The 16,033-nt window shown below is 44.2% G+C and overlaps 1 protein-coding gene across 1 annotated transcript in view; it reads left to right on the top strand.

Moving 5' to 3' along the window:
- Positions 1-6,776: 6,776 nt before the first annotated feature.
- The window catches only part of LOC140467492 (monocarboxylate transporter 1-like), a 64,341-nt gene continuing 55,084 nt past the window's right edge, over positions 6,777-16,033 (top strand). The window contains exon 1 of the mRNA XM_072563908.1: positions 6,777-6,890. The gene's annotated coding sequence lies outside the window, so the exon portion shown is untranslated. The remainder of the gene's footprint in view (positions 6,891-16,033) is intronic.

The raw sequence follows: 16,033 nt of genomic DNA, 5'->3' as shown, positions 1-16,033 counted from the left end.
TCTTGCTTATTGATGACTGTCTTTCATAATCTGAGGAAGTCATATATCTAGATTAGATTCCCTACAGTGTGGAAACAGGCCATTTGGCCCATGGGCCGGGTGCTGGCAGGTGGGACTAGATTGGGTTGGGATATCTGGTCGGCATGGATGGGTTGGACCGAAGAGTCTGTTTCCATGTTGTACATCTCTATGACTCTAAGTCCACACCGACACTCTGAAGAGTAATCCACCCAGACCCGTTCCCCTACCCTATATTTCCCTCTGACTAATGCACCTAACACTTTGGGCAATTTAGTGTGACCAATTCACCTGATTTGCACATCTTTGGATTCTTGCAGCTAATTGAATTGAAGCATAGCCGGTGTTGTAAGAGAGAAATAGGAGCAGCTGATATCTACTCTGAAAGATCCCCAAAAAAGAATATGTTGACTACCACATAATCTGAGTTGGTGATACAACCGGGGGGGGGGGGGGGGGGAGAGGTAAATACTGATCCAGAACACAGAAGAGAACTTGCCTGCTCTTCAGAAATGATCCTTTTCATCTGAGGATGAGACAGCTGGTGGGACATCACACCAGAATCACACCCCCAGCAACCGTACAGCACTTCCTCAGTCCTGAACACATTGTCTCAGCTGAGTTTTTGTGCCTGAGTGTCAGGTATGGCATCTCAAAGATAAGACTTCCACTAAAAAGCTGAGAGTTACACACAACGGTCCCATTCTACCACCCTGCTCCCCACTGTCCACACCATTGTGAGAGCCAACTGAACTCATTAATCATTCTTGTCAATGTTAAGGGGAGATGATGGTCTGGTGGTATTATTATTAGTTTATTAAAGCTCTAGGAACTCAGGTTCAACTCCTGCCATGGGGCAGATGGTGGAATTTGAGTTCAATTTTTTAAAAATCTGGTATTAAGAGTCTAATGATGATAGTGAAACCATTGTTGATTATCCAAAACATCCATCTGGTTCACTAATAACCTTTCAGGAAGAAAACTGCTATCCTTATCTGACATCTGATTCCAGACCTATACCAACTTTCACTGGCTGTCTGATAACACTCTGTGGTAATAATTGCTAGAAACTCTTAACAAAGAAATAAAGCCAGACAAACCACTTGAAAAGACAACAGCAAACACAGCCCTATCAACCTAAAGGGTCCTCCTTACCAATAGATGAGAGCTTGTGCTAACATTGGGAGAGGTCTCTCACAGATCAGTCAAGCAACAGCCTAACAGAGTTATACTCATGGAATCATACGTTAGAGACAATATCCCAGACACCACTGTCACCATCCCGGGATATGTCGTGTCCCACTGGCAGGATTGAGATTGTTGCTGTACAGTGGGATACAGGCAGGAGAGAGCTGCCCGGGGTCTCCTCAATGTTAACACAGGAACCCATGAAGTCTCATGGCTTTCGTGTTAAACATGGGCAAAAAAACCTTCAGGTGATTGCCACGTACTGTCCTCCCGCTGTTGGTGCATCAGTACTCTTCCACATTGAACAACACGTGGAGGAAACACTGAGGGTCACAGAGATGCAGAATGTCCTCTTGAGTGGAAGATTTCAAAGCCTCACACCAAGAGTAGCTCGGCAGCAGTGTTACTGATCGAGCTGGTCAGGTCCTAAATGGGATAGCTGTGAGACTGGGTCTGCAGCAGGTAGTGGGGGAAATATACCTGACCTCATCCTCACCAATCTGCCATCTGCAGATGCATATGTCCTTGGAAGTATCAGTAAGAATGACCACCACATTGTCCCTGTGGAGACAAAGTCCCACCTTCACACCGAGAATAACCTCCACCATGTTGTGTGGCACTATACCGTACTAAATGGGACAGACTTCAAACAGATCTAGAAACTCAAGGCTGGGCATCCATGATACACTGTGGGCCATCAATAGCAGCAGAACTGTACTCCAGCACAATCTGTAACCTCATGGCCCGGCATATTCCCCCACTCAACCATTACCATCAAGCCAGGCGATCAACCCTGGTTCAATGCAGAGTGCAGGAGGACATACCAGTACCAGCACCTGGAATACCTGAAGATGAGGTGTCAACCAGGTGAAGCCACCACACAGGATTATTTGCAAACCAAGTGCAAGTGACAGGCAGAGCTAAGCAATCCCATAACCAACAGATCAGATCAAAGCTCTGCAGTCCTGCCACATCCAGTCATGAATGGTGGAGGATGATTAAATAACTCACTGGAGGAGGAGGCTCCACAGATATCCCATCCTCAATGACAGAAGAGCCCAGCACGTCAGTGCAAATATAAGGCCGAAGCTTTCACAGCAATCTTCAGACAGACGTGCTGAGTGGATGATCCCTCTCAGGCTCCTCCAGTGATCCCCCACATCACAGACACCAGTCTCCAGCCAATTCCATTCACGCCATGTGATATCAAGATACGGTGGGAGACATTGTACACTCCAAAGGCTATGGGCTCTCACAACAGTCCAGCAATATTACTGAAGACTTGTACTCCAGAACTTCCTGCTCCCCTAGCCAAGCTGTTCCAGTACAGTTACAACATTGGCAGCTACCCAACAATGTGGAAAATTGTCCAGGTCTGTCCTGTACACAAAAAACAGGACAAATCCAACCCAGCCAATTACTGTCCAATAAATCTACTCTCAATCATCAAATAAAGTGATGGAAGGGGTCATCAACAGTGCTATCAAGCAGCACCTGCTCAGCACTAGCCTGCTCAGTAACATCCAGTTTGGGTTCCACCAGGGCCACTCAGCTCCTGACTTCAATACAGCCTTGGTTCAAACATGGACAAAAGAGCTGAATTCCAGAGGGGAGGGGAGAGGGACAGACCTTAACATCAAAGCTGCATTTGGCCTTGCCCCAGCAAAATGGAATCAATGGGTATCAGGAACAGACTCTCTGGCTGATCGAGTCATACCTGGCACATAGGAAGATGGTTGTGGTTGTTGGAAATCAGTCATCTCAGCTCCAGGACATCTCTGCAGGAGTCCCTCAGGGTAGTGCTCTTGGCCAAACCATCTTCAGCTGCTTCATCAATGACCTTCCCAGGACCATAAGGTCCCAAGTGGGGATGTTCACTAATGATTGCACAATGTTCAGCACCATTCACAACTCCTCAGATACTGGAACAGTCCATCTCCAGACGCAGCAAGATCTGAACAATATCAAGGCTTGGGCTGACAGTGGCAAGAAACATTTCACGCCACACAAATGCCAGTTTATGATCATCTGTAATAAGAGACAATCTAACACATGCTCATGACATTCAATGTTGTTACCATCAGTATATTGCTCATTATCAACATCCTGGGAGTTACATTGTCCAGAAACTGAACTGCATTCGCCATATAAACCAAGAGCATGTCAGAAGCTAGGAATATTGCAGCAAGTAACTCACCTCCTGACTCCACAGAACCCCACCTCCACAAGGTCCAAGTCAGGAGCAGGATGGAATACTCCCCACTTGCCTGGAAGGGTGCAGCTCCAACAACACTCATGAAGCTCAACACCATCCAGGACAAAGCAGCCGGTTTAATTAGCATCACTTTCACAAATATCCACCCCCTCCCCCACCGACCCTCAGTAGCTGCAGTGTGTACTATCTACTAGATGCCCTGCGGAAACTCACCAAAGATCCTTAGATAGTGCCTTCCAAACCCACGAACATTTCCATCTAAAAGGTCAAGGGCAGCAGATACACTGAAATCTACAAAATTCCCTCCAAACCACTCACCAAATTGACTTGGAAATATATCGCCATTACTTCAGCGTTGCTGGGTCAAAATCCTGGAATTCCCTCCCTAATGGCTTTGTGAGTCTTTCTACAGCACATAGACTGTAGTGATTCAATTTGGCAGCTCACCGTCATCTTCTCAAAGGCAAATACAGACAGGAGATAAATGCCAGCCCATCCAGCAAAACCCACATCCCACAAAGCAGGTGGAGAAATCTTGATTTTAAGAGATTTGTCATAGAGTTATAGAAATGTACAGCATGGAGACAGACCCTTCGGTCCGACTCATCCATGCCGACCAGTTATCCCAAATTAATCTACTCCCATTTGCTAGCATTTGGCCCATATCCCTCCAAACCCTTCCTATTCATATACCCATCCAGATGTCTTTTAGATGTTGTAATTGTACCACCCTCCACTATTTCTTCTGGCAGCTCATTCCATACACACATCACCCTCTGTGTGAAAAAGTTGCCCATAGGTCTCTTTTATATCTTTCCCCTCTCACCCTAAACCCTATGCCCTCTCCTGTCTATTTATCCTATCCATGCCCCTCATGATTTTATAAACCTCTATAAGGTCATCCCTCAGCGTGCGCACTCCAGGGAAAACAGCCCCAGCCTCTCCCTATAGCTCAAATTGTGCAACCATGGCAACATCTTTGTAAATCTTTTCTGAACCGTTTCAACTTTCACAACATCCTTCCAACAGGAAGGAGACCAGATTTGCACGCAATATTCTAAAAGTGGCCTAATCAATGTCCTGTACAGCCGCAACATGACCTCCCAACTCCGGTACTCAATACTCTGACCGATAAAGGAAACCATATCAAACGCCTTCTTCACCATTTGTATGCCCCATGTATTTGTCATAATGCACCTACAGAAACCCAGAACATAGAACTCACTTTCATTTTGTGCACCCCCAGTCCAATACTGGCATCTCCAAACCATGCCTGTTAAACCTAGCAGAGTAATAAACTACTTTGAAACATGCCTCAGGCTTTCGCAGGTAAAATGAGTCATAGGTCTGTCGCCAAGATATCACTGCTCTGACTAGATGGGGGAGTATGAACTGGATCACCTCTGGATTGGCCAGATCAAAGATTTTTAATTGTTTTGGGCACACAGCTACAAGTTGCTTCAAAATTAACAAGTGAATTGCAAGAATGTGTTGAGTGAAAGAAAAGTGAATTTTGTTGCTTATTAATCCTGAAAAAGATAGTAAAATGCAATATTAAATACTCATAAATACAAGCGCAAAATTTGAAAAGGGACACTGCCCAGTACATTCAGGAAGAGAATGTTTGGGCTGTTAGAGTCCTTGAGGTGTTTGGTTTAACCTGAGACCATAATTATTTTATTGATGACTTGCATCTTCAGCAGTGTTAAAATTTGTCAATGTCCTTGATATCCTTGAGTCAATGGATGTTTCTCCAATTAGGAGAAAGTGAGGACTGCAGATACTGGGGATCAGAGCTGAAAAATGTGTTGCTGGAAAAGCGCAGCAGGTCAGGCAGCATCAAAGGAGAAGGAGAATCGACGTTTCGGGCATAAGCCCTTCTTCAGGAATGAGGAAGGTGTGCCAAGCAGGCTAAGATAAAAGGTAGGGAGGAGGGACTTGGGGGAGGGGCGTTGGAAATGCGATAGGTGGAAGGAGGTAAAGGTGGGGGTGATAGGCCGGAGAGGGGGTGGGGGGCAGAGAGGTCAGGAAGAAGTTTGCAGGTCAAGAAGGCGGTGCTGTTTCTCCAATTGCCAAACACTGCCATCTGAGAGGCTGAGGTGAAGTAGAGAGAGAGAGCGAGAGAGAAAATCTGATGGTCCTTGCTTTAACCAATCCATTTTTCTGTTTCACTCCCAGTTGCTCTGCAAAGCAGCTACTCAAATATGGCCCATCTGTGTATTCCCAAGTCAGGCTGCCTCGTCTTTCCAAGCTGGATGGTTAGAGGCAATCCATTCATATTCTGAATGTACAACTTACTACACAAATGTAAAACAGGGGATCTGAATGTCTTGATGCCTGACAGGTTTCAATGTCTTCAGCTAAAAGTTCTATCAGTTTAATCAGTTCTATTTATGCCACATCAGTTTCCTGAACTTGTCTCAGTCTATGATCAAATGATCACATCAGACATTTTAGACCAATGTCTCTTCCTTTTCTAAAAAAAACTGTTTTAGTCCATGGAACATCTTGTCTATTAAAATCAGAAGAGGAAGTTGAAAATTGCTGGTACATATTTTACTATTATTGTGCCATTGTGCTGTAAGAGAAAGTGAGGACTGCAGATGCTGGAGATCAGAGCTGAAAATGTGTTGCTGGAAAAGCACAGCAGGTCAGGCAGCATCCAAGGAGCAGGAGGATCGACGTTTCGGGCATAAACCCTTTATCAGGAATACCGGGCTGCCTGGTGAAGGGCTTTTGCCCGAAACGTCGGTTTCCCCGCCTTTATTACCTGTTTGCACTTCACACATAAGTGGGTAGGAGAGAATATTCCTAGACCTTGCCAAGTCGGACTAACTATATCTCAAATCACCAACACACCCCGTTCACCAAGGTAATTAGACTTGTCTGTTATTACACACACATGACCATATTCAGCTGGGGATCTGAAATAACGTGGGCTGTAGTGACTGGCCCTTTTATGATCTGTCTGGCAGAGCCTTGTTGCTGAGTGAGCAAACAGGCCTGTCATCCTATCAGAGTGCAGAGCCTGTGTTAAACTGCAACTCTTCGAGAGCTTGGGGGGGTGGATCTGTCGTGTGGGGAGTGAATCAGACCCATCCCGGAGTGCAATCCGTGTCTCCCAGTGCTGTTAATGCTGCCTGCGCAAACTTTGGCTACTCCGCAAGATTGCAACACATTTTTGATTTATTTTCCCCTGACTCTCGGGAATGGTGAACCACAGCAGACTCTCCGGGGCGGGGGGGATATGGGCTGCTGCCTTTGGGGGGTGGGATTTTACTGAGTGTCTGCAGTTTAAGCACAGGCTGATTGGTGGGCGGTGGGTTGGAATGAATCTGCGTTTTCTCAAGCAAATAGACTTTCTTGTAGAAAGTTGGATCAGGCTGGGGAAGGAAGTGAGTTGTTTTTAAAGGCAGTTCCAAGCCCGTTAGGAGGACGATAAGGAATCTGCGATTGCTGTACTCTGGAGGTAATTTGCACATTAATCCAACCCATAGCTTAGCCATCCTTATATCTATTGCAAATGAAGGAAAACTTGGAACATTTAAGTCTATTGTTTTGGGCACTGGTCAATTGAGTATCTCTAGGAGCTCAATTTCACAGGTACAGAGATGTGGGGTGTGAGAGTTTGGGTGAGTGGGGTGTGTGAGGTAATCAAACAAATGTCAGGAGATGGTGCAATCCAGACCTCTCCCTGGTTACAGTGATGACTTGAGGCTTAGTGCTGTTCTGCACCCCCTCTCGGGGTTTGTATGAATGAAATTATTGGGCCAGTTCCAGGTTCCAACACCTCCCCACGCTCCCCTGGGTAGGCTCAGAGCCATGGGAGGAGTTGGCAGACACAGTACCAAGAATTGTAAAACGCTGTGTATTGTCACAATATCTCGGTCCTGTTGGATTATAGATAACAGACAGGTCAATGGACGTTGTTGTAAGCAAGTGGTGGATGTAGGTACAGTTATGACATCTAAAATACATTTGAATAAGTACATGAATAGGAAAGGTTTGGAGGGATATGGGCCAAGCGTAGGCAGGTGGCACTAGATTAGTTTGGGATTATGGTCAGCATGGACTGGTTGGGCTGAAGGTTCTGTTTCCATGCTGTATGACTCTATGACTCTGAGTGGTGCCCTGGCTCCAAGTCAGAATCTCGTCAGAAGTGTGATTGAGATTTACAATCATAAAGAGAAATGAGAGGAACAATGTACATTTATGTAGCTCTTTTCGCAACTTCAGGGCACACCAAGACATTTTTAAAGAGAGATTTTCGGAGTGCAGTCACCATTGTAACGGAAGGAAGATGGAAGCCCATTTGTGCACAGCAAGCTCCTACAAAAAGCAATATGAGCATGGTCAGACTGTCTGGTAAAATAGCGATACTGATTGAGGAATAAGTATGTCAGAACACGAGAACTCTCCATTTCTACTCCAAAATAGTGATGGCATGGAATCCTTTATATCTACCTGAGGGGGCAGGTGGGCCTTGGCTTTAATATTTCAAGCAGCTCTCTTTATGTTCTGTGAGACAGTGTGACTGGGTTGGAGCTGCTCTGGGTTTGGATGTGTCTGTGATACGATGTGACTGGGTTGGAGCTGCTCTGGGTCTGGTTGTTGGTGTATTCTGCCAGATGGCCTACTGCTCATTATTAAACACAAAGTCAGCTGCCATGTAATAGGTTCAGAAATAAAGCCCATGCAGCCAGCAAGGAGCTAAGTTCTCCTGGGCTTCGGTTGCCAGTGAAACCATTAGCTTTCAAAATCCCCACCAGACATGACGTGTTGTCACAGAGTACAGAGACCTGCTCTGAAAGGATCTATTTATCTATGTTTGATTGGTATGCTGCTGTTTGCTGTGACTACACACAGGCATGTCTGTCTAGCAGAGTTTATCAACCAAGCCGGCTCAGATGAGAGAGCCTCCCTTTCGGGTGGAAGCTCTGTGCTTTCAGCACAGCGGTGAAGGGGAATTGCAGATAATAATGGTCATGCTAGTTCAGCCAACCACCAACACTCACTGACCTTCTGGTGGAAGTCATGATCCTGACAGCAGTCAGTCCTTTACTACACACCTTCTCACATCAGAAAATAATGCCCAGGAGCAGTTGCAGGCCATTCGGCCCCTCAAGCTTGCCTTGCCATTCATTACAATCATAGTGGATCTACTATCTTGACCATACAATCTCCATATCCAATACTCTCCTTGTTATCCAAAAGTCCTGAATATACATTCCACTGAGACACAGGAACAGGAGGAGGCCATTCAACCCTACGATCCTGTTCTGCCATTCAATTGACTGGCATATTTTTTAACACCATTTACCTGCCTTGGTTTTGTAGGACCTAATTCCCTTGCCCAAGAAAAAAACATCTAATCTCAGTTTGGAAATTTTAAATTGACCCCTGGCTTTGGCAGCTTATTGAGGGAGTGAGTTCCAGAATTCTGGAAGCGTTTTATAATGGAGAGTTTTCTGACACCAGCCTGGAGCAGTACAGCTGTACAGCTGTCATTAGTCCCATAAAATCCTTAGTTAGAATCACCCCTTATTCTCATGCAGCACAACTGACTGTAGATTTTAACAGGGTCTGTAGCAGCAGCCATAATCCGATTGGACCAAAGGGGTACTCACTCTACAGAGAGAGAACTGGTGGTTTAACCTGAGGGTCTCCATTACTCAGGTAAGGGGAAAGGTTGAGAAGGAGGGTCCTTCATAGTCACCTCAGCTGGTGTAGAAATTGAACCCATACTGTTGGCATCATTCTTCATTGCAAACCAGCCATCCAGCCAACTGAGCTCTGTATTAATGTCAATGAATGCTGGCCTAACCAGAGACACCCCCATTCTATGCTTAAATAAAAGAAAGTAATTGGTAGACTCTGTTTTAGGGAAATAACAAAATCTGTGCCAGGTTTTATAGTAGGATCTGTCGAAGGAGTACAAAAGGGAACATAAAACCCAAAGGGAAGTTTGAGTTTGCAATTTTTTCAGCAGGTCTTGACACGTGGTCATTGGAGATGATAGAGCAGGGAACAGTTGCAATAGGGATTGGCAGAATGAGCAAGATCTTTGGGAAATTGTTTTGCAACTCCCATCTTGTGAAATTTCAAATAACCTTGGAGGAGAAGTTTTTCCACTTTAGCATAGAAAGCAGACTGAGACAGACTTTCAAAAGTCAGATAAAAATTGTGAAAAGGCTGCAAACTGTGGCAGGTAATTATCAGTTTTTATGCCTTTTTTCTGTTTCGTTCTTTTTAAATTGAAACACCACTTGGTGACTGAATCTACAGTGAGTGGCCTAAAACTTTGGATCTGTGTCAAACCTTGTTTCATTACTTTCCTGTGAAGCACCTTGAATCATTTGTCTATTAAAGGTGCTATATAAATACAAGCTGTTGGTGTTGTTGTAAACTCCTACTCCATGGATCAGGTTGAGGTAAGGGGAGAGAGCTGTCACTTTATGTTTAACCAAATGTGAAAAGCCTGTAGGGCAGACTCCTAACCTCGGTCTGTTCTCCCTCCTCCTCATAGCCATTTCCCTGAACCTCCCGCTTTCCTCCTCCACTTACTTTCCGTACTACCCCACATTCTCAACCCTCCCTTCCTTATCCTCCTCCTATATACTCTCTCCATTCAGCACCATCAACTCTTTTATTGTTCTGGGTGAAAGTGAGGACTGCAGATGCTGGAGATTAGAGTCGAGAGTGTGGTGCTGGAAAACTTATTCTGACCCATTTACTGAGCTGTTCTACTGAATACTCACTTGTGAATGCATTCACCCACACAGAGACACATTCATACACACAGATGTACTGACACTACACACTTACACACACACAGATGTACAGATATTCACATACACAGACACACACTCACACAGACATATTGACAGAATTCTGCAGACAGACTTACACATATTCTCTCTCACTCTCTCTCTCTCTCTCTCTCTCTCTTTCTCTCCCCCTCTCACACACACACACACACACACCCCTCCGGCACACAGACACAACATAGAATGTTTCCAAGCAAGTGGGGGAGAAGCAGAGTTGATAAGGACTCTTTCAAATGAGAAACAGAGAGGAAGAGAGGGAGCCAACAAAGTCGGGAAGGAAAAGTTCAGAGTGTGAGAACGAAAAGAGTGGAAGAGAGAGTGAGATAAAGAGAAGAAATAAATCAGAGATAGCCCAACTCATTTTTGATGCACTGCCATGTATTGATCACAAAGCTGATTAATGATTTTCCATTCACATGTACAGGGCTGGGGAGGGAAACTGTCTTTCACACAAGCTTCCTGAGTCAACATAAATTACACTTTAATTTAAATTTTGTAAATGTAATTTGAACATTCAAATTTTATTGAAGTGCCCCTGAAAGGCTGTTACCTTTAATTTGAATCAATTTGGTTTAATTTGTTTCAAATGATTTTAAAAGTGTACAGTATGACAGGTTTGGCAGGCTGCTTGCAGGGTGTGTTGGCACTGTCCTGATCACGTGGAAAGTTAGGTTGCTACTGTATACAGTGAGAGTCAGCATCAGGTTTTGCTCTGTGACACTCTGAGATTATACTGGAAGTATTATAACCATCCGATTATTTCACAAATGGGTAAATCAGTGGGTGTTGGTCCATTGGATGAAGATCTGAGAACAACATTGAAAGTTTCCATTAATGTAATTCTGCTCCTTATACTTATCTCCCCTTAAATATCTTCCACACAACGCCTGGTTATAGTCCAACAGGTTTATTTGGATGCACAAGCTTTCGGAGCGCTGTTACCTGATGAAGCTAGTACTTCTAAATAAACCTGTTGGACTACAACCTGGCGTTGTGTGATTCGTAACTTTGTCCACCCCAGTCCAACGTCGGCACCTCCTCATCTGAAATATCTCTGTCATATCCATTGCACCCTATCCACACATGAAGTCATAACAAATAGTGGCAGGTTAGGCTATTCATCCCCTTGAACTTGTTGTGTTATTCATTAAGGTCATGTTATTCTGGTTCTGACCTCGACTCCACTTTCCTGTCTGCCTCCCGTAACCCTTGACTCACTTGCTGATCAAAAATCTATCTAACTCAGCGTTAAATAAATTCACTGACCCGCTCCCATTGCTCTCTGGTGAAAAGAATTCCAAAGGTTAATGATCCTTAGAGAGAGAGAGAGAGAGAGAGAGAGAGAGGAAGTTTCGCCTTCTCCCAGCTTCAGAATCACAGAAAAGGTTCAGCATAAGTGCGGCCAATCAGCCCATCGTGCCTGTGCTGGCTGAATAAACTAGCTGTCTATTCTTTCCAGCCCCTGCTCTGTAGCCTTGCAGGTTTCAGTGCCCAAGGGATAGATCCAGGTTCCTTTTCAATATAGAACATACAACAGTACAGCACAGAACAGGCCCTTCAGCCCGTGATGTTGTGCCGACCACTGATCCTCATGTATGCACCCTCAAATTTCTGTGACCATATGCATGTCCAGCAGTCTCTTAAATGTCCCCAATGACCTCGCTTCCACAACTGCTGCTGGCAATGCATTCCATGCTCTCACAACTCTGTGTAAAGAACCCACCTCTGACATCCCCTCTATACTTTCCTCCAACCAGCTTAAAACTATGACCCCTCATGAGGTAAGGATTCTGCTTCAACCCCCAAACCGGCCAGTGAATTCCATCATGTCCCAGTCCCTCTGTGTAAAATGTCTTTTCTCATGTTCTCTCTAACCTAGTCATTTTAAATGTGTGTCCTGGCAAAGGGGAAGCAGCTGTTCACTGTCCACACTGTCCAAGCTCCTTGTTATTGTGTTACACCTCCATTTTTCACGCCTTGGTCTCCCCGTCCTCAGGAACACAACCCTAGTCTATCCAATCTCTCCTTAAAGCTGCAATGTTCTAGCCCTGGCAATTTTCTTTTGAATCTGTACACTCTTGAGGACAATTACATCCTTCCTGAGATGTGGTGACCTAGCCTGCACACAAAAACCCGAGCTGTGGCCTAACCAGCATTACAGCCTGCAATTCAATACCTCGCCCAATGCAGGAAAGTATCCCACATGCCTTCTTTACCACCTGATCTACCCTTAAGTGTGACAGCGGAAGGGGGGGGGGTGGGAAGGAAGGTGTTGGCTGATGGCCTAGTGGTATTATCGCTGAACTGTTAATCCAGAGACCCAAGGAATGTTCTGAGGAACGAGTTCAAGTCCCACCATTGTAAATAATAGAATTTAAATTCAATACAATCTGGAATTAAGAGTCTAATCATACCATCCCAATAGTGTGGTTAAAGTCCACACCGAACCTCCAAAAAACATCCCACCTAGATCCAACCCCTACCATATTCCTTAACCCCACATTTGCCATGGCTAACTCACCTGGCCTACCCTGATCACTACCAACAATTCCAGCATAGCCAATCTACCTGACCGTGTGACTGTGGGAGGAAACCAGAGCACCTGGAGGAAACCCACACAGACAGTTGCCTGATGCTGGAATGGAACTTGGATTCCCAGTACTGTGAGACAGCAGTGCTAACCACTGAGCTTGCACACTCTCCCTGTGTCTGCATGTGTTTCCTCTGGGCGCTCCAGTTTCCTTTCAGAATCCAAAGATGTGCAGGTTAGGTGAATTGGCCATGCTATGTTGCCCAAAGGGTTCGGGTGCATTAGTCAGGGGTAAATATCGGATAATGAGGTAGGGGGATGGGACTGGCTGGGTTATTCTTCGGAGGGTCAGTGTGGACTTGTTGGGCCGAATGGCCTGTTTCCACACTGTAGGGATTCAATGTTTCTATCACTCTATGAAAATATCAATGATGGTCACAAATCTATTGCTGATTTGTGAAAACCCCATCTGGTTCAATAATGTCCTTTAGGGAAGAAAAGTTACCTGGTCTGGCCTACATGTGACTCCAGGCCCACATCAATGTGACTGACTCTTAACTGCCCCCTGGGTAATTAGGGATGGGCATTAAATGTTGGCCTTGCCAGTGATGCCCTCATCCTGTGAATGAATAAAGGACCTGCACTCCAAGGTTTTTCACCTTCTCTATCCCTCTCAGTACCTTCTTGTTTATTGTGTACTCCTTTGCTTTGCTTCCCTCCCCACAGTGTCACCTGGCATTTCTCCAGATTGCTTTCTCAACCATAGCATTGACATCTTCCTGCTGCCATCTTCTTCACTATCAATGACCTGCCTCATTTTGTATTCTTTACAAAATTCCCATTCATGCTTCCTATATTTAAGTTTAAATCACTATAGTATATGACAAACAGGAAGGAAGCTAAGTCCTGTGGAACACCATTGGAAACTGCATTCATTCACACAAACATCCATGAACCATAACCCCCTGTTTCCTGTCACTGAGTCAATTCTGAACCCAGCTCATTACATTCCTAAGTGTACCATTGGCTTTTTTTTTTCTCAGCAGTCTGCCATGTGGTACCTTGTTAAATAAGAACATCAGAACCAGGAACAAGAGGAGGCCATTCAGCCCCTCAAGTCTGACCTGCCATTCAAATGATCGTGGCTGATCTCATCTCAGCCTCAACTCCACACTCCTCCCTGCTTTCCATAACACGTTGACCCATTCCTACTTAAACATCTGACTATCTTGTCCTTAAACTTATTCAGGATCTCAGCATCCACCACACTCTGAGGTAGAGAATTCCACAAGTTCTCAACCTACTGAGAAATGTAATTCCTCCTCATATCGGTTTTAAATCTGTTACCCTTTATCCAAAACTCCTTGGAGCAGAGGAGGCTGAGGGGTGATCTGATTGAGGTTTACATAATTATGAGATGTACTGACAAAGTAACTCATGAGAAACTCTTTCCCCTGACAGCTATGTCAAAGACCAGAGGGCACAAGGTTAAGGTGAGGAGAAAGTGGTTTAGAGGATTTCGAGAAAGGATTTTTTCACCCAGAGGGTGGTAGAAGGTTGAAGCAGGTAATCTCGCAACATTTGAGAAACATCTGGATGAGCACTTAAAATGCCAGTAGGTTATGGTTCAAGTGCAGGTAAGTGGGTTTAATGTGGTTTGGTGTTTGTTGGCTGGCATCGACATGGTGGGCCGAAGGGCCTGTCTCAATTCTGAGAGACTGTATGATTCTCTTTGACTCTATAACTATGACCTCATGTTCTAGATTGCTCCATATAACAAAACATCCCCCATGTCTACATTGTCAATCCCCCTTTAACATCTCATATCCCTCAATTAGATCTCCTCTTTTTTTCTTTCTAAGTTCCAGCAAATAAAAGCCCAAACTGTTTGATCTCTCTTCATAAGACAAACCCCCATCTCTGGAATTAATCAAGTGAACCTTCTCTGAACTGTCTCCAATGCAATTACATCCATCCTCAAGAAAGGAACGAAATGTGGTCTCATTAGAACATTATACAGTTGCAAAAACACATCCTTTTATACTCTATTCTTTTAGCAATAAATGCCAACATTTCATTGGTCTTCCTTACTACCTGCTGTATCTGAACATTAAAGTGGCTCTTGGATAGGCACGTGGAAGTTAGTACAATGAAATCAATGTAGGTTAGTTTGATCTTAGAGTAGGATAAAAGGCCAGCACAACATTGGGGGCTGAAGGACCTGTACTGTGCTATGTTCCATTAGATTTCTGTGATTAATTCACCAGGACAATGGATCCTTCTGCACCGAAGCACTCTGAAGTTTCTCTTCATTTCGATAAGAAGTTGTCTTTCTATTCCAAAATGGATAACCTCACACTTATCACGTTAAATTCCATTTAAACAAATATTAAACTATGCAACTGACCTATCCAGATCCATTCATACGTTTCTTGTTTCTTCTTTGCAACTTACTTTTCTAATTATTTTAGTGTCATCTACAAACTTGGTTTTAGTACACTCCATCTCTGCATCCAAGTTGTCAATACAAAATGTAAATTTATCCTATTTGCCCCAAGAAACAATCTCTGATGTACGGTATGAACTCTCTCTTGAGGCTACTTTTGCCAATTTCATTAATCCTGTCTATATGCCAATTAAAGTCACCTGTCATTATTATTTATTTCTTACAAGCGCTAGTATTTCCTGGTTTATACACTGTCTCATTGTGGAACTACTGTAAGGGGGCCTATAGATTAGACACACACCACTTACCCTTGCTGTTTCTTAATACGACTCAGACTGATTCTACATCTTGATCTTGAGTACCAAAATCATTGTTCATGAGAGGACTGATCTCGGTCTTTAAAAACAAAGCTACACCACCCCATTCTTTTTGTCCATCTTTCCAAAACACTGTGTACCTTTGAATATTCAACTCTGAGACCTGCTCTCTCTGTAACCACATCTCCGTAATTATCAACAAATCATTCATATTTGTCTCTATTTTTCCTGTTAACTCAGTGACACTCTGTCCCTTCATTTCACCTCCTGGTAAAAACCTCTCACTACACTTTGATTTTTAAAATTTTCATGCAGCATTTTTCAGGTGGACCCTTTTGATGGAGCAGCTCCCTCTTTCCCAGTACTGATGGCAATGTCCAGAAATTTGAAACCATGTCTTGTGCACTAACCTTTGAAACACGCATTTGTCATTATTGATCCTGTGCCAATTAGCTCATGGCTCAGGTAGTAATCTGGAGAGTATTTCTTTTC

Source organism: Chiloscyllium punctatum, chromosome 45 (assembly GCF_047496795.1).
Source record: "Chiloscyllium punctatum isolate Juve2018m chromosome 45, sChiPun1.3, whole genome shotgun sequence".
Lineage (NCBI taxonomy): Eukaryota > Metazoa > Chordata > Chondrichthyes > Orectolobiformes > Hemiscylliidae > Chiloscyllium > Chiloscyllium punctatum.
This window is presented reverse-complemented; position numbering and strand designations above follow the sequence as displayed.